The following is a 20,418-nucleotide window of genomic DNA, read 5'->3' on the forward strand; positions in this document are numbered from 1 at the left end:
CACTGTTCAAATACAGCAGTGGCCGGCTAACATGAGACAGTGTGTGTGTGTGTGTGTGTGTGTGTGTGTGTGTGTGTGTGTGTGTGTGTGTGTGTGTGTGTGTGTGTGTGTGTGTGTGTGTGTGTGTGTGTGTGTCACTCTAATGCAAGGTATTTATGATTTCACTGATAGAGCTGATGTGTAGCTTTACAGTGGGAAAGGGTTTGCCACCACTGTCAGTCCCTTTAGCAGACATATCTCCATTGCCAAACGATGCCATCCTTTCAGATGTGCATATCCTTACAGTTGTAATCACAATTCTGACATGGTGTTTGAGATTCCTACAATGTCCTGTAGCTTGCAATCTTAGTTAGAATTCAGACATTAATTCTTAAAGATAGCTGTATCAATGTGTGTGATTGTACATGTAGGTCGTATTGGTGTCACCCACAAATCTGATGTGTTGACATATGGCCAGAGAGGACTCTTGCCCCAGTTTCTGTCCATTTTATCCCAGACAACTGCTTTGTTAAACACCGATGAGGCCATTTTCGGAAATGTGATTTATCTCACCCTTGTAGTAGGTCTTCCCTGTAACATCAGGAAATGTCACAATGTTTTCTAGCTTGTGGACTTAATTATGCATGAGTTTGAATCTGGCATTCTCTGACTATTTTGCATATGTGTGCTTCTTCAGTCACACAGATGGATGGATTATACAACCCAGGTGGCTGTGTACAGTTAATGTCATGCAAGATATTGACATAAAGAGAAAAATGACACCACTCTTCCAATCAATTTTAAGGCACACATATGCCTTGAAAAACTATGATGTTACACCTTTAAATATGCTTGTCTTGCAGCTACAGTAGGACTTCCCATGTGGCAAGTCCAGTTGATATAATATCCTGTAGCTTGTGTACTTAAAGAGATAGGTGTTTAAAACCATCAGTGACTGACTACTATGAGTGTGCGTGACTCAATGGGATGAATGACATCTACCACAGATCTAATATGTACAATTAACAATGGGAGAAGCTTCACCATTACTTTCAGGCCCTTTTGGCCAATCAACTGCTTTGCACCACAATGATGATACCATGCCTTCAAATATGTTTTGTTTCACTGCTGTGGTAAGACTTCACCTGTGGTGTATGCAGTTAATACACAGTTCTGTAAACTGTGGACTTAAATAGGCAGCTATTCAAATTCAGCAAAGGACAACAGAATGTGAGTGTAGTGATGTGACACAGTGACACATACAACATTGCATCAGTTTATTTCCTCCCCTTTTAGTTCTAACAATGCTCTTTCTACACATTGCGAATTTCATGCCAGTCAAATAGGTGTAGATGTTTGTGGTGAGAGTTCTTCTGTGGTGCATACAGTGCATGCTGACTTCTATATCATGTAGCTAGATAGGAACTGGTTCAAATTTAGGAATGTGCATGAGCAACAATATTGGTGGACAAGAGTGCCTTACCCAACAAAAGGTGACATGGCTAAATCACACTTATGTGAATAGTAACATTGCTAAATCCTTTTGATCCTTCAGAATAATTTTTATTGGATAAATGGCAATCAAAAGCCTTTCTTAGTTCACACATTGAAGTGTGTTCTTTGTGACACCTGTCCATTACTATCTCCAGGGCAGATGCAGTTAATTAATAGCTATATAAAGTGTGGAGCATGATATGGGTTTGAATCTGGTAAGGTATGTCTGTCAGATAACAGTGGTAAACAGGACTGGCTTAGGCAAAGAATGGAGATATGGCATAGTAACAGAACCACATTTTCAAGTATCATGTAACATTCCGAAAGGATACTGATGCAATCTCTTCAAGTATATCCTTCATGACACAGCAGATATGCTTCTTTCTGTTGTGTCAATAACTGATACACCACTCTGAAGTCTGACCTCAGGCTTTTGTTGAATCTGATGAGATGTAACTGGGGTATGTCATTATTTAGTTCACCAAAAACACTGATCTGTATTTCATGACTTAATGCATACATTTACATATACCTTTTATTATTTTGTTCACAATATAGGGCTTTATAGACAATAATGGCTTACTGATCAATTCCTGGTCTGAGCCATGTTGTAAAATTTTCGCAAATTGTGAGTAGATCTGCGTTATGATATTTTCTTGTGGTTTTGTGGTGGGTGGTTGATTTTATTAAAGTCATTGCTGTACTTCCTTATGAGCATGCCCAGTATACTGATGCAGTAGATACACGCCATTTAGCACAATGCACATTAAGTAATCAATGTTGTGAGATAGTTGTCACTTCTTCCTTGTCAAAAAGTAATAGAATTAGACTCTTGAAAATTGGCCTTGCCAATGTCTGTGCAATGGAGTTATTGACCCATGCGCGGGGGATAACAAAATTTGATACAGGCCATTGTACAGCTGGTATATGTGAAATGTAAATTGTCAGTAGTTCACTTACTAATGCATGTTCATTTTTCACATGCTAGTGATTTATATTATTGTCATACAGGTATTACTAATGTGTTTAACAAGCCTCACTACAGGGCTAAATGTGATGTACAATATGAAGCTATACTGCATTCACATGTGCACTTTGATAGGCTTTAGTATTTCAATATGTATGGTGTGGCAGTCACAGCAGAAAGGACACGTTATATGACTGTTCACACTCACATAAATGCATCATAATTAATTATAACATGGCGGTCGATGATTACACTCACACAATGCATCATACTCAATTAATTATAACATGATGGTCGATGATTACACTCAAACAAAGCATCATACTCAATTAATTATAACATGAGAGCTGATACATTTCCCCTACAGATTATGTCATTATACAATAATGTTGGCATGTAAACTTGTTTGGGCTAAGGTTTGTATGGTCTATCTATCCACTTGTGTTTTTCGTATCACGCATACATACATCTTAGTCATAGTGATATACTGAAATTCATACACACCCAACCAGGTTGACATGGCACTGAGCATGCGAGTTTTACCTTGATTTATGTATAAGTTAGTATATGTCACATGACCATACCCCTCATTTTGCAAGTATGCACATCTCACATCTGTTATAGTTAGACAACTGTCAGTATGGATTGCAAAGAGTATTCTGATAATATGCTTGTCAAAGTAACAATTCTGTATATGTATCCAAGCACAAAACAGATAGTGGTCAGCAAAACGGGATCCTTAGACAAAGTATATGAACACAATTCCCACAAAAACATCCACAAGATCTCTCAATGGCTTAGAAAATAACATTAAATGTCTATAAAAGTAAAAACTGGAACAAATTTATTGGTAAGTGCTTTTGTGATGTAAGCACATCACTTCATCAGACCTATAACTGACACAACACAACTATGCTTTATTACTAAGTTAATTCAAAACAACCAATCCTAGTGCACGCCAGCAATTTCCCTCTCATTTTCTTAAAAGGGTACACTTAATAAATAAGGCATTTCCCTAATACTAGCATACATATGTAGCAACAGAAGTTCTTACAGCCTGTACAGTCTCAAAGATTAACAATAATAATATAAAAATCAGCATTATAAAAATACATTTATGCACAGTACATAAAAAACATTCATATAAAAAACACATGTATAAAACATATGTATAAACACACACACACACACACATATATATATATATATATATATATATATATATATATATATATATATAAGAAAAAGAAAAACATGTGTAGGAAATGTATACAGAATGGAACATACTTCCTTTAACTACAAAACTTAACACTTTCTTGCTAAGGGTCTAGATTTTAATAGGAGTTTAAGGGAAACCCTATCATTCAAACCCCTCCTTTTGTCTGCTCTCAACCTCACTATCCATCTACTCTCTGTAGCTTCTGTTAAATTTACAATGTCCCCTCCTCGCTCATTTTTGTAAACCATTCCAATTGCCATCAATCTGAAAGTGTGTGTAATATCAGTTTTATTTACGTTTCACTAATGCATTAGCACTATCTGAATTTCTGATTTTTAACAAATGCTCCCTGATCCTATACCTAAATTTCCTGTTAGTTTTGCCAACATAAAAGGAAGAACGTAAGTTACATATAGCCAGATAAACAATATTTGTGCTGTTACAGCCCGCTTTGACATTGAATTCAAACTCAATTTTAAGGTCAGGGTATATAAACTTATTGCTTGTGTCAATGTATTTACATTGATTGCAGTTATGACAGGGAACAGTACCTTTCTTACCATCCTGTATTCCTATCTCCCTTCTATTCCTCAGATAACATAAAAATTGTTTGAGTGACTTTTTGTTTCTATAGGAAAAGTAAGGCCTGTCACCTACAATTGGTCCTATATCAGAATCTTGAGTTAGAATAGGCCAATATTTTCTAATGGTATCTGTCACTTCCTTCACATCACTCGAAAATTCAACAGGTACTCGTACGTGTCTGTTTATCCTTCTCCTATGCTTAATGTTGCTTCCAGTCTTTGTTCCTTCATCTGAGTAGTAAGGTCTCCCAACATTACATCTTAATTCTGCTGTATCAGATATTATCCCTTGGATTATAGGGTCTGTATACCCCCTCTCCACAAACCTTTGTTTCAATACATGTAATTCAGAGTCAAAAACTGCATCTTCAGTTATAAGTCACGATACCCGTAATGTTTGCCCCTTCACTACATTCGTGAAAATGTGTCAGGGGTGCATGCTACTCCTGTGTAGGAGATGGTTCCTATGATACTCTTTCCTGTATATCCTGGTGGATAGTTTCCCATCTCCATACCCATACACAAAGATATCAAGGATATCCATCTCACTGTCAGAAAAATTTACTTCAAACTCTAAAAGGTTTGTGGTAGCATTAATGAAATCACAAAAACCCTTTAGCTCAGCTGTGTTGCAGGCACAATGAGTGCACCTTGAGGCATGCCTTAAAAACAAGGTAATCCCCAGGGGCCTAAGAATTGTGAAAATGCCTACTTATGGTGAACAACAGCCAGAATTACTGTCGAGATGGCAGCAATTGAATCTGGAAGTAAGCTTTAATTATATTCGCTTACTTCTGGAATTTGCTGATAAAGAGGAAGACCAGATCATGCAACATATTGTTTCTCAAAGGGACAAACTACTTTGTACATATCCATGTACATTAGTTGAAGAGAAATTGAAAAATGTACTTGATTCAGTACATATTTATGAAAACAGACTGTTGAGGCAGAAACTCGGTAAGCTACAAAGAGACATTGCCGATTTTAAGGTGGGCCATGTGTTTGTGTGGCCAAGAAACCACACACCTGAATATGAAAACTCTCAGACCACCTTAAGAACACAGCCTCAAGAAAAAGATATACCAACACCAATCACAGACGTTTTTGATGATACACATACAGAGGAGCGGCTTGGTGCTAAATGAAAAGCGAACGCCTCACCCCTGACAACAACGGATGACACAGTATATGGCGTTCGCAATTCAAACAACAAAATATCCCTTGAGGGAAGGAATGAGAATGTGAGCAATGAAATATCCAACTCGTTTATGGGGGAAGTGTATCTTCAGCAGTGGTGTCACTAGAGACCCAGGAGATACAGGTTTTTCAAGTTTTACCCATATGTTTGGAACAGCAATTACCAAACAGAGGACTGAGAGAAACCGGCAAGAATCGAGTGAGACAGAGGTATTCAAAGGACTATCCAGGCAAGACAAATCAGAGGAGCCAGAGGAAAACGTAACTTGCAAGAATTCTTTGGTTATGCTGGACGGAGCAGACTGTGATTCATTGATCCAATGTTTTTCTGATATGTCATCGGAAGGAACTGAACCATTACAAAAACTAAGAGAAATGGAAACACAGACAGTTTTGTCGACAAGAGAAGGGTTAAAGGAGGACCTTATATGGAATATCTCCTCAAGAACTTTAAATGAAGCACAACAAAGTCTATTGAATGGGGGACTTTCATTTATACCTTCAAGAAAAACTGAGGTAACAAAAACTATTTTTAATTTAAAAATGTTTAATAGGAATGTCCTGCTAAAATTAATGTTCAACAATGATACAGACTGTATTGATTTAAAGTATAAGAAACCTAGCACATTTATGCCACCTCGTAACATGACTATAGATGTTTTTTCACAGTTATATGAGATGGAACTGTTTAATAAATTGAGTGGTAGTAGAAAAAGTAACTTCTTCAATATGAGTAAGCAGGAAAATAAAGCTTTGAGGACATTACAAATGGATATGGACATTATCATAATGCCTGTGGATAAAGAAGGTCCGATAGTACAGACCATGTGGTGCATGTGCCAGCTGTGCAACATGACTATGCAAGGAAGTAGTCATCTAGCAACTGTATACACCTACCTGTGAATTATGACCCTGTGTGTGTCCGCATGTGGCATGTCAACCCCTACATGAATGGGTAATGGCCCATGCACACACACTGCACTCCACATAGCCCTACTATGACAAGCCTGCTGAGGTCATACAATGTGAAATACACCTTTGGGAGAGTTGTAGACTAGACATTTCTGTGGTGCATCCAATAACTGCTGTAGTGTGATAAGCTAGTTAGGTAGGACTTTGAATCCCACACATGGCAACTGTGTGTCTGTGTCTCTCTGTGTAGATAACAATGCTTTTTAAGTTAACCACACTCCCCACAATCCAAATGCTCAACCTTTTCAAGGCAGCTGATGTCATCCACCTAGTAATACACCTCTTGGAATGTGTAGCTCAATAATCTCCGTAGCGGGTCCTGTAAGTGAGTGTCGCTGTAGTGTAATAAACTAGTTAGGTATGAGTTCTATCCCCAGACATGCCAACTGTGTGTGTTTGCCTGTCTGTGTAGAGAGCAATGCTTTTTAGGCTAGCCACACTTCCCACAATTCAAATACTCAACCTTTGCAAGGCAGCTGATGTCATCCACCTAGTAATACACCTCTTGAAAGCTGTAGCCCAGTAATCTCTGTAGTGCGTCCTGTAAGTGAGTACTACTGTAGTGTGATAAACTAATTAGATAGGAGTTCTATTCCCCAGACATGGCAAGTGTGTGTCTGCATGTAGAAAACAATGCTTTTTAGGCTAGCCACACTCCCCACAATCCAAATTCTCAAGCTTTGCAAGGCAGCTGATGTCACCCACCTAGTAATACACCTCTTGGAAACTATAGTCCTGTAATCTCAGTAGCACATTCTGTAAGTGCATTCTGCTGTAGTGTGATAAACTAGTTAGGTAGGAGTTCTATCCCCAGATATGATAACTGCGTGTGTGTCTGTCTGTGTAAAGAGCAATGCTTTTTAGGCTAGCCACACTCCCCATAATCCAAATGCTCAACCTTTGCAAGGCAGCTGATGTCATCCACCTAGTAATACACCTCTTGGAAGCTGTAGCTCAGTAATTTCCATAGCATGTCTTGTAAGTGCATACTGTTGTAGCATGATAAACTAGTTAGGTAAGAGTTCTATCCCTAAACATGGCAAGTCTGTGTTGTGTCTGTCTGTGTAGAGAGCAATGTTTTTAGGCTAGCCATACTCCCCACAATCCAAATGCTCAACCTTTTCAAGGCAGCTGACGTCATCCACCTAGTAATACCCCTTTGGGAAGGTTGTAGCCCAGTAATTTCCGTAGAGTGTGCCATAACTGCATACTCCTGTAGTGTGATTCAGAACCCTGGTAGGGTTTTATACCCACCCATGGCAGTTCTGGATGTTTTGTGTGTGTTCCACTGTCTGTGTAGGGAGCAATGCATTTTAGGCTAGTCACACTCAGTACATGTCAAATGCCCTACTTTGACAATCCTGCTGATGTCAGCCAATGTGATATACATCTTTGGGAAAGAAGAGCTGCAATAATCATTGTGGCGTGTACTGTAACTGCATAGTGCTATAGTGTAATAAACTAGTTTGGTAGGGGTTCTACTCCCAGACATGACAGGTGTGTGCATGTGTGTGTTTGTACCCTGTAGGCAGGTGTGTGTGTGTGACACCTCCGCCCAATGTGTAGTGGGTTTTGCAATTTTCCTATATGGTGGCCGTAGTACATATAACAAAATCCACTGTACAGGGAAAGCAGCTGTGAAATAGCCGAAAGGCTGCAGTGCATATCCATACCCATATATGTGACAGCAAGGCCAGGCAATCGCAGTTAGCAACCCCAGTATTACCCAAAGCACACTCTCAACCCATGTCTCATACACACACACATGGCGAGGCAACAGCCAAGATGTGTGTAGTACACTGCATATTAGCGACTGATAGCAACAATGGTGTGAATGCAGTGGCCTACAGAGGCCAAGGCACCCTGTCCAGCAGTACAATAGGCACCTAATTGCAGACAGTGCACCTTCAGTATGTTATCCCACTGGATGCCTGCAACAACTGTAGTTCCATCAAATGTGATCTGCAACAGACATACCATGCCTTACACACATGCCCTATATGGACAGATGCCACTGACACCAGGCAATACCTGTAGCATGCTACCAATGTAGGTGCAGGGTGAACCAGCTGTCCATTACCTGGCCCCACCACATGAGGGCAGGACTGTCACATCTGATGATTACATTCTGTGTACACAACATGGGCCAGACAAACCAGGTACACTTCCACATGCCACTGTACATGAATGTGGGACATGTGCACATCCCAAACACTGTCCATGTCATGGCATATAGAACACATACATGCCAAACATTCCACAGCACTGGCCATGCACAATAGTAACCCAGGAGACTGGATAGTGTAAACTATACCCACCTGTGTGGTCCATTTCGGACACTACTCCCCTTAGCCATAATGCAGACCATTGTCATGTGGCCTGGTGCCAAGGTATACCCCTCACCAAGCCTTGTACATCCATCTGGGTCCCTCAACCACTACACACCCATGAAGCAATGCACACATGCATGCCGGTACTAGCACCCTGTGTCTGTGTGTGTGGTGCATGATGCTTCCGACCACAATCACACCCAGTGCCACACCCAGTTGCATACTGAAGCATGCTCTCTAATGTCAGACACCGTCACATAATCTTTGATCATAAAACCCCGGGATAACCCCTGAGGGCCAATTCATACCTTTGCATTACTGTATTGTGGCAAGGTAACTGGTTAGGAAGTGTATTTGTTACCCAACCAAGTGTGGTAATGTGTTTGGGTCCCTTACAGAGTGTGGCTGTATTGACGCTGACACCTGTTCATGTGGACAGGCTTGTGTGCTATGCCTACTGTATCACAACAGTGTTACAGATGTCACTTTCTCCAGCACATATATGTCCGGGCAGCTCACCAACATGTAAGCTATGTGGTGCATGCAATAACTGCATACACATGTGATAGCTATGCACAGCATTCAGGTGTTTGAAACCCCATACTGGTAGGTGTGTGACACAAACATGCTTACATTTTACTCACCCACACCTTCCCTGACATATTTTGTCTCAGTCTGTCCTGCCCACAACCTCTCTGGTGGATGTGGGATGTACACCTGCTTTGCTAGGCATCAGCTTGTGTTTTGTAAGTGATGGTCATGATCAGCTGATTGTCTCTGTACCAATTGCTGTCCTCCTCTAGCTGAGTGCATGTGAAACAGCCATGGTAACATTCCCATAGCCAATTGCATGGTAACATACTCCAATATCTAGGAACATCATTTTGGTGTTGGCCCTTTACATACACTGTGGGCAGGAACTAGAACTGTCATTTGGCGAAATGCAGCTCAGATGGATTGGCAATTTACCTCTAACAACTTACACTGTGGAAACAGGGCAACACACAGGAGGGGGATGTGCCTGGCCTGACTACAGACTGTAAGTGCTGCTATACTGCATGTGGAGTAATGTTGGTTTCACAGTGTGTGTGTGGATATGGCTGTCCTACAATTTGTAATACCTGTCATGTCAGTACTGTGTTTATGAGGAATCTGCATCTGCAGGGTCATCTGCAGAGTGGGCAGTGTGTTGTGCCCTTGGTGTCATGTGTTATGCACAGAGGCTGTATCTGTGAACTGCAGAAGGTAGTGTGAGGATTGCAGTCTGTAGATGGTGAAAACCCTGACAGTTACTGACTTCATATCCCTCATAGTACACATGTTGCAACAAACCCTGTTACGACAGTACATGTATGAGGTTAACACAGCAACATGTCAATATTGGCCCTGTGTATGTGCTTCCAGCCACAACTCTGTCAACCTTTGTACATATGTCATGCATTACGAGGTGCATTTGTGCTGTACACCATCATGTGTCATCATATCTGATAGCAAGCCAGGGAGAAATCAGACTGCTGCACATGTCATGTATAGTATGGGTAATATTTGTCAACATTACCAGGACATTCTGTGGTCGTTTGTACAGTACTGAGGTATGTGTAACTATGGCAACTGTCGACAGTGGGTGTATTGTGAACATGTTTTTTAGCCTGTGTACAGACTGTGGTAGATGTCATTGTTATAGGTCTTGTTACATGCCGCTCCACTATATGTTACCATATTGGTTTACATGTTTGTACAGCCATACACACATATGTCCCATACCACAGACAGACAGCAGACCACACCATGTAGCAGCCCAGTATATGTAGGGTTAGTCTGTGAGTGGCACAAATGAGGATGTTGTTGAACAGATAGTCCACATACTGTACTTTTATGCTAGTTTAGCATATGTGGCTGTGGCTGTGTTCACATTAGATGTGGTTATGCACCTTCACACAGCTGTATCATACCCTGTGGTGTGGCATACCTGCAGAGCCTGCTATATATATGCAGGTACATGTGTATTCCCCCATAGGAGATGGCCAGTGATGAGCCAGTCTGCCTGTAGCCTGCACAATGCATTGTTACATGTCTAGCAGCTTAGTGTACTTATCCAGTGAGATGTCATGTGGAGATACTTGCCAGATGTACTGGTGCTGGGTCTCCCTTAACAGTCATGTATGTCAAACAGAGCAGTGGGATGCTGTACAGATGTATGTCACTATCTAATGGGTAGTATGTGGCCATGGCACCCATGTACCAGTGGCATTATGTGACAGACCAGACAGGGGTGTGTGAATGCATATCCATGGTGGCATATGTATACCAATCGTTATGTGTTATACCCATCTACATGGCTGTTAACATCCATATTGCCATGCATGGTATACATTTTAGCACTAAGGGGTTCTGTGTATACCTCTGGACTGTAAGGAGTGTTTCAGAATGTCCACATATATTGGCCAATATCTATGCTGCAATCCATGGGGGCATTACGTGCTAGCAGTGGTACTTTACCAGGATGTCCTTTGGATGTCTGTCAGCAGCCAATAGCACACATGTGGAAAGCAGATGTGACCTCCCACACACACCATTTCTGTGAAGACAATCACAATTACAGTAGCAATAATCTACCAATATACCTGCTATACATACTTGACATCCACTTGCACTATGACGTGGGGACTATAGGGGCTGGGGTAGGTCTACACTCCATGTCCAAGACATGTGGTGAGGACATCTGTACATATATACATCCAGATATATATCTATGATTACACATATACATATCAACATATATAGATGGGTATGTATAAGTACATAGATATACATATACACACCCAGATATATACATTTACAAAGCAATATATACCTACACATATACAGCTAGTGATACATATCCACATAAACGTATGGATATCTACAGATATATTGACAGTAGTAGGTATATTGGTATAGATATGTATGCACATATAGTCATAGATATCTATACATATACCAACATAACTAGGCATCTGTACACATAGGATGTGCATACATATATAGCTATATACACATATCTATATGTACATATACATATACCTACATATACACATATGTATAGATATGTACACATATGTGCATACGAAGAGGTGTACACATGGCCATATATATGTAGCACTATACAGATGTGTATACAGGCATATGTATGTGTATACCTGTGTATGTACATGTTGACATCTATACACCTATATGTAAACAACCATATACCTGTCATGAGTAAATGTCACAGTTGTGTATACCCTCCCACATGTATCCCACCATATGTATCTGCTATGTGTACAGTATGATGAAACAGCATATGTGATGCAACAGTCATATTAATGACAAGGACTACACAATCTAGGATGTAAAGGCAAGTGTTCAATACCAATCAGTTTGGGTAATGGCAGATGTATTGGTAACACAACAGCTGTCCTCACAGTGGTCATGGTGTAGTGGTCACGTGTTGTGACAGCAGTGTAAAGGGCCCTGAGTTCATGACCTGCAAGGGCTGCACATTTTGTTGCTGGCCAGAACAAGGACCATTGGATACAGAGTGGTTAAGGCAGTGTTTGTGCAATGTAGGCCACACAGGTCATTATTATGACATAGCTAAATAGGGGTCTAGTCCCAGTGTTGGCAAGTAACTGTGTGTGTGTATGTGGATGGGTCTACATCAGGTTGCAATGTATACACACTTCAGTGGGCCACCTGTCCATGTGGCACAGGCAATACCTGGTATAGTAACCTGTGAAATGTGTCTGACTGTACCCCAGATATGTCACTGCCATGGTGTCAGCACAGTGACATACCCTATTGTGCATTATGACTGCAGACTATCCTCGTGCTGACACATGTACACCTACAACACACCTGCATATCAGTTTACAGACTACAACCAAGAGTATTTCTAACAGTGAGAAGGCATCACTGCTGGACGGCTACACCACCTGCCAATTATGATTCACACTCTACACCCTACAACATGTTACACTGCAGGACTGTGGTATGCTGGTGTACATTCACCCTGTGCATCAGAACCATATCAGACTGTGCCTGCATCGGTAGTATAGATGACAGGGAAGGGGCACAGTTATCATCATATGCACAGGGTGTGGTGTTGGTCTGCCAGAGGCCGAGAGTGGGCCATACATTTGACACCATGTGTGTGGGTGAAGGGTGTATTCTGGGGAGCTGGCTGAGGTGATGTAGTGTGTGTGTAGGTATGAGGTCCTCTAGGCATGTTTGCATAGTGTGTGGGTATGCATGCACACAGTTCTGCCTTGTGGCTGCCCTACACAGGTGTTCATGGGCAGCTGCAGACCATACCTGGCAGGGTGTGCAGTTCACTGCCTTTGGCCATGGACACATGGACTGTGCCTGCCAGGGGTTCCATGGGCACATGCAGGTTCTGGCATTGGAGTGCTACGCTTACCTGCTGATGACATTTGGCCGCTGGTACCACATCCCTCCTGGGACTGGCCAGGACCATGTGCATGGAGCCTGCTGTGGTGTTGTGTGGACTGAACACCCCCCACACTGCTGGGGCTGCTACTACAGGAGCCTCTTGGTGTCCTAGCATGCCCATGCTGAGTGCCAGCTGCTGGTGTTGCTGGGCCACATCCATGCGGGCATCGCTGCATCCCCATCACATGTCAAGGCATGGACACACCATGGCTGATGAGGGTTATCAGCTCATCATGCCATCTATCCACTTGCTTGTTAGAAGTATGAATGGCAGCCACCACTTCACGGAGATTGTCGCCTACAGTAGCAAGTGCAGCCCTCTGCAGCCTAAGGCCCTGTCTGGTGTAATGCTCAATATGTGCCTGCACCACCATTACAGCCTAGAACATGCATCTTCTGGTTGCAGCTGTGTTGCCTATGCCAGAGGCATGATGTCCACCGGCCCTACAACGAGCATCCTGGGACATCTGCCTATGTGGCAGCCTACTGCACATCCAGCTATGCCTGCTGCGACTGGACACAGTAGGCATGGTTACCACACTTTCCTGTGCAATGCCACTGAATGCCAGCTGTCCCTCTGCTATGGTCATTGGTGCTGGGGTGTGTATAGGCACTGTAACTGTGTGCAGGGGTGGGGTGGCTAAAAGGGGTATGTTAAATGTATGCTCAATGTCGGCCCCTGACATCCTCACCTGTGCCTCACCATTATCATCATCATCATCATTACTGGTGTCTGTATGGACACCTACCTCAGATTGGGTGCAGGAGGGACCCTGACCCACCTCGCCACCTGTGGGGGAAACAATAACCGCATTTTAAAACCTGTACAGCATTGCTTAACAGTACACACACACAAACACACACACACACACACACACACACACACACACACACACACACACACACACACACACACACACACACACACACACACACACACACACACACACACACACACATGCACACACACACACACACACAGACACACACACACACACACACACACACACACACACACACACACACACACACACACGCACACACACACACACATCTCCATACTACCTACCTGTCCATGCTTTACAGACAGCCCCATGTATATGTTCATGTGTTATCCCATCCTTTATCACACTTAACATATACACATTGCTACCACTCATTAACATCACAGTCCTCTAATTGCCCACACAAGCGGCCATGACACAAGGCCTGTTGCTATATTACTTGCCTGACCTGTGTGTAGTGGAGTAACATGACCCCAATGCTGTCATTTGGTATGCACCCTCTGTATGGCCAGAATGATGTGCATGGCCCCTATATGTGTGGGATACTATGTTGTAGCCATAATATCTCCCACTGGTGTGACATGTGTATCTAATGCTCAGTATATGCGAGATATGCTGCTCCATCGGCCCATCAAGTGTCAGCTGTAATATGTGGATACACTCCCTGGTGTTGACAATTCCTTCCCCTGTGCATCTGTAGAGCTGCATACATGGCTGTAGGTGACTTCTCCGTTGACAGCAATATTATGTGTGTACCTGGGGTCTACCTTCCCTCTGGATGCCTGATCCAAGCTACAGCTCATATTATACTATGTGCTGTCCTGTGAGTACATGACAGGTATTCCTAGTGTGCAATGTGGCATTCCATGTCCATGTACTGCACAGTCACAAAGGGGGGTACAGCCATATGAACACGCCACAATCACAAATGTGCATACAAGACCACACACACAAACACACATGCACACACACATCATACATGCATCTACCTCCCACCACTTTGCCAGAGTGACCATGCAGGCAAACTAACTAACCACCAGGATGCACACACACACACACACACACACACACACACACACACACACACATACACTTGAGGATGCACAATGATCATACACACAGTCCTCCAATTACCCATCTGCCAACATGCAGAACATATGGTACAGAACAGCATGCAGTTCAGCTATGCTCATACCACGCTAGCAGCAGTATACATGTGTATGATGCATGTGCTGTGACTAGGTGATGCCCCTTCCTCTGGATACCTCTGCACCCATGTACACATTATTGCTGTGCACCTGTTCTGCACCCTGCCATGTACTGTGCCCAACAACTCACAGGTGTCCAACCCATTGCGGAATGTATAGTACCATGTGACTTATGCCAGCTGTACCTCTCATAGCCCCTATGTGTTTCAGCAACACATACCTGGGATGATATGTGGACTGTTGTCATTCGTGAATCCCGGATGCCTGATTTACAGCCGTCAACATCAACAGACCATGTATGGCCACTGCAGAAATGCTTACACTGACAACCATCACAGCATACAGTGGCTATGGGGGGTGTACACACCGTCATCACTTTAACACACACATCCATGATCTGGCATGAGACCACAGCACTGCAGATCTTAGCTGTACACACACCCAGTATGTCTACAGATTGTGGTAGGTGTGCGGCTGCGGACCACAATGCATACACACCATTATCGTGATGGTTTATCACACCTCTTGCTGTGTGTACTACAGCAGTCACTGCTCATGGCAGTGGTATACCAACGTGGGCCTTCCGCAATTGCCAGTATATGTTCAGCCTACCCTACACATGTCCCCTTATTCTGCATATTTGCAAGGTCCACTCATGTGCACATCCCATGGTGTTCACACAATGTCATCACTATTGCAGTGTGGGTAGGGTTACAGCTGCCACAGGTCCTGGATCTGACTATATGCAAATAGAGCCATTCCTACCATCCTTATAATCCCCGCTGCAGTGCACTGGTGTTTCATGCTGAGACCCCCCCCCTCAGCATTTAAGCAGATGCATGACAGGTAAGCCCTACACATATGTGTCAGCTTGCAGTGTCCCATACACTGCACACCACATGTTGCAGCTTATACCCAGCTGATAATGTGGACTAGTGTAATGTTGTATGCCACAGTGTATCTCAGAAGCAGTTGGCATTGCCCTACAAGTATGTACACTGGTGTTGCACTGTATATGGGTGTTGTCCAGAACATGTCACTACTGTAGGCTATATCTACCAACAGTATGTTACCCCCTGTGGACACATTCCACAATGACAGGACGTTAGTTGTCATGCAGGTGTGTGACATACCCTTTCAATACCCCATCATATCCGCCCCTGAGAGAACATGCATTTCACAGCAACAATACATGCACATGTACAGCATGAATTCAGGGTAGGTGTGCATGGAATATTACATTGCCATTACAAGTCCGGTGTGTTGGCATGCATCTACATAATACATACTCACCAGCTTCAGGCTGCTGCCTTGCTGTTACCCCAGAGGGACCTACATAAGTGGGTGAGAGATGCAATGTCAGTGCCCACACCTGTGGCACTGCTACAGGCTGGGTGCAGTACTACCATAAATCTACTTTAAATACACACAATACTACCACATCTGGACATTTGATTATCACTACAATGCAGCAACACATTATTTGTATAACATATCAGATATGCAGGATCTACGTGTACCACTGTGGATATTTACAGAACAGTGGTCTACTGATGTGCCCTGTGTACTTACCTGCATGTTCCTCAGATGTTGTGTGGGTGACACCCACCTCCACAAAGGGGTCCAGTGGTAAATGTTGTTCAGGATGGACAGGTGCCACAAAGCTGACCAGGAGCTCCTCCACACATGCCAGGGAGGGATGGATGGCATGGCCCTCCCCCTGTGACAAGGTGATCCCCCCGGACTGTAGCAGCATGCCGACAGGCATTGCGAAGCAGGTCAGTGCAATGATGCTGGACCTGCTCATAACTGCGGTTATGCAGGCCAACATCATTGACCCTGTGGAGAAGATCGTTCCACAGGGCGGTCCTCTCCTGCTGTTCCACTGCTGTCCTGCCAAACAGGACCTGGTAGTGCAGTGCCAGGTGGTTGATTATCACTTCATTCTCCTCTGCAGAATAAGTTGGGAGGTGCCTGTGTGCTATTGTGCCTGAAAAACATGAAGATGGGAATAGGCCTGAGTGACTCAAATGGCAAGGTTACCACGTTTCATAATACACATCTCTGTCACCCCCTATATCAGCTTCAACAGACTATACACACGACTCATTAGGTATGGCTACAGCTTAACTACCATTTGGACAGATTGTGTAGTATACTACACCTTCTACTATGTGATTGTAGCCATGTCCCCTGTGTGGACACTAACATTGCAGGCCTGTTACAGACTATTCACTTGCATGCCATTGTCAGGGCCACTATGGTAAATATATGCCAGTGGTATGGCTGCTCTGAGATTGCTGCACATCTGACAGTCTGTGTTATATGGGGGTTCTATGCATGCTGATGGACACGTACCCGTGATTGTGTAGACTATTATTACCTACATATGTGCTATGACAGTGACACATTAACATGTATATGTTCCATTGGCTGATCCACCTCCCCACACCCATCTGACCAGGATACCTGGCCACATCACATGTGTGTGCCAATCTGGGGCCTCCTTGTGTACTGTTACAGCTATACCATCAGGTGGAACTACCCAGGGGATGTTGGCCCACCCCCCTTGGCCACACGCACCAACATGCCCCTGTCCCCTGACCTCAGATCTGGGTCTGTTCCATACCAGGTTCCACAAACACATTAAGGGAGTGCTACATCCGTCTGAGGCACCCAGTACACATTCACATGGCCAACATGCTCCCCCTGCTCAACCACCAGACGTGGCACCTTAAGGATGTGGACTGCTGTTGTGAGTGGGAGTTGGAAGGAGCCTTGTTCCCATTGTGGCCATATTGGGGACCATGGGGCGTCCACATCACAGACCACACACACCATCCACGGTGTTTACCCACCACATGTGTCACATACCACCCCTGTAGACTGTCCTCTATATCTACCAATCCTGACCACCTCCATGTGTGTATCTGCCATACTTCCCCATATTTTCATTGCATACTTCACAGGCGGTGACATTGTGGTGCTAGGATGGGACTAACATGTGACATATGCATCCATGGTGCACACACACTGCCAGCTGTAGATATCTGTCTGTATTGCTATGTGTTCTGCTGCCTCACACATAGCACACATCACTGTGGTAGTGATATAGGGGACATGTCTTACCATATAAATCTGTTTGAGTGTGTGTTTGTACAGATGTTGACATTTGCATATCTGTATTTATCTTTATGTGTCTAGATATATCTGACTACATATATATATGTGCACACACACACACACACATATATATATATATATATATATATATATATATATATATATATATATATATATATATGTCTACACATGGGTATATGTATATTTCTGAACATATATGCTGATATACATATATATCTTTAAATATTATATATGTGACATATGTACACATATGTATACCTATATGCTGGGTACATTCAGACATCAGCTCCACAATCTCACAGCACCTTCCTGCACAGCTGCACTGTTCTGCCTTGCTACAACACAGACATGTGCCACATATAGACATGGCCTGACATTAGGGGGGTATATGTAGGGGCCGATTGCAGGTAACCCTGTTATATACCTATAGCATTCAGGCATGCTACACTACAGATTCTCCTGGGTATCCTACCAGTGGTGGGCCATGGCTCCCACATGCCAATCATAATGGCATCACTTCCACCACCAGCTATTGTCCACATAATATACATACTTCCCATTACACAACATACACTGTGATGGCTTACATCTTGTGTGTCAGTTCTGACATGCACAGGTGTTGGCTATGGCCCACTACACACAGGAACAGACACTATTGTCCATAGCAGTTGTTCAGTTGAACATCATCACAACAACACCTGATGGCACATATAAATCATTCCACATCATCTATCCTATTATGATGGACCAGGCACTACATTCTATTACATGTATATAAACCTCACATACCTGTTGTGGGAATGATGTCTTCTTGAACGACAGTTGGCTAAACTGCTGTGAAGTCAGCTTAAGAGCTGTCTCGTTTTGTTTTGTTTTGTATTTCCTCTCTCTCTCTCTGTCTGTTTCGGTCTCTCTGTCTCTGTCTCTCTCTCTGTCTCTCTGTCTGTCTCTCTTTCTCTCTCTCTCTCTCTCTCTCTCTCCAGTAAATGGATTGAGCTGATTGCAGCCTGGCTTTAGTAGGTAATGTACATGATCAGGTAAACAAATGCAGCAGGAACCAGCAAAGTGACAATCCACAGCAGATACTTTATTTTAGCGCTTTTGTTGGCCTTAAGCCATTGACATCATCAGAAACACAGTTTAAAATAATTAACAGACTTAAATACTCATACCCCTATCACATGCTCCTATACATGTGGGTAGGAAGTTCCACATTCTGCCAATATAGTTGGGGAAGACGATATCACCTACTTGTAGCTGTAAACTTTAATAGACATGACAAAGGGGTTGATAGGTAAGTGGTGTTAAAGGGGCACAAAGAGGGAAAGATGGTAGGGGAAATAGCCAGGGATGTGCAGGAAGGCTGAAGGGAAGGTCCACAGCTGGCCATTTATTCTACAGCAACAGCTGTGCATATACAATGAATATGGAGGTAGATTTGGACACTCACACCCCTGGGTGTGGGTGAGGACAACAATAATAAGTTGTGATGCCAATTAGAATGGCTTACATGCCTACAGTGGGGTGCTGCAACCATGTGTTCTTTGGTGTTATTTAGTGGGTTTTGCAACAACAAATCTGGTTATACCGTGCTTTGCCATGTAAAATAGACTGTGCTGCAGTAGGACTCATACCAGGAACGGGTGACAGCTCTGACCAATTCACACGATTGCTTACATCCACGAGGCGGTCCGATTAGAACCGCTCCAGCCAACACCTGTACGCCTCGACCCATAATTTCATACCCATAGTCCCCCCCCCGCTCCTCCTCTGCAGCACTCATCCTTTCTCTGGGTGCAGGTCTGGTCTTACCACACCACTACACACTGCCCACTCTCCACTTCTCAAGACCCATCTCGTATGTTGTCCCGACTCATGGGTCATCAGGCTTTCCAACCTGTACACACGCACATACATGCCCTGTCTTGATGAGTCAGTGTACTGACAGGAATCCAAATAACCAAAATTTTTGGGTCGTCCTGCAAGGGATGTTCCTGTCTTTGTTTCTAGATTAGACTTAGCTGGTCCACAGTGTTTCCGCCACTGATTGTCTCCTGCCTGTGGTTTGG

The sequence above is a fragment of the Protopterus annectens genome, chromosome 17.part0 (assembly GCF_019279795.1).
Source record: "Protopterus annectens isolate FY-2018-M chromosome 17.part0, PAN1.0, whole genome shotgun sequence".
In the NCBI taxonomy this organism is placed as follows: domain Eukaryota; kingdom Metazoa; phylum Chordata; order Ceratodontiformes; family Protopteridae; genus Protopterus; species Protopterus annectens.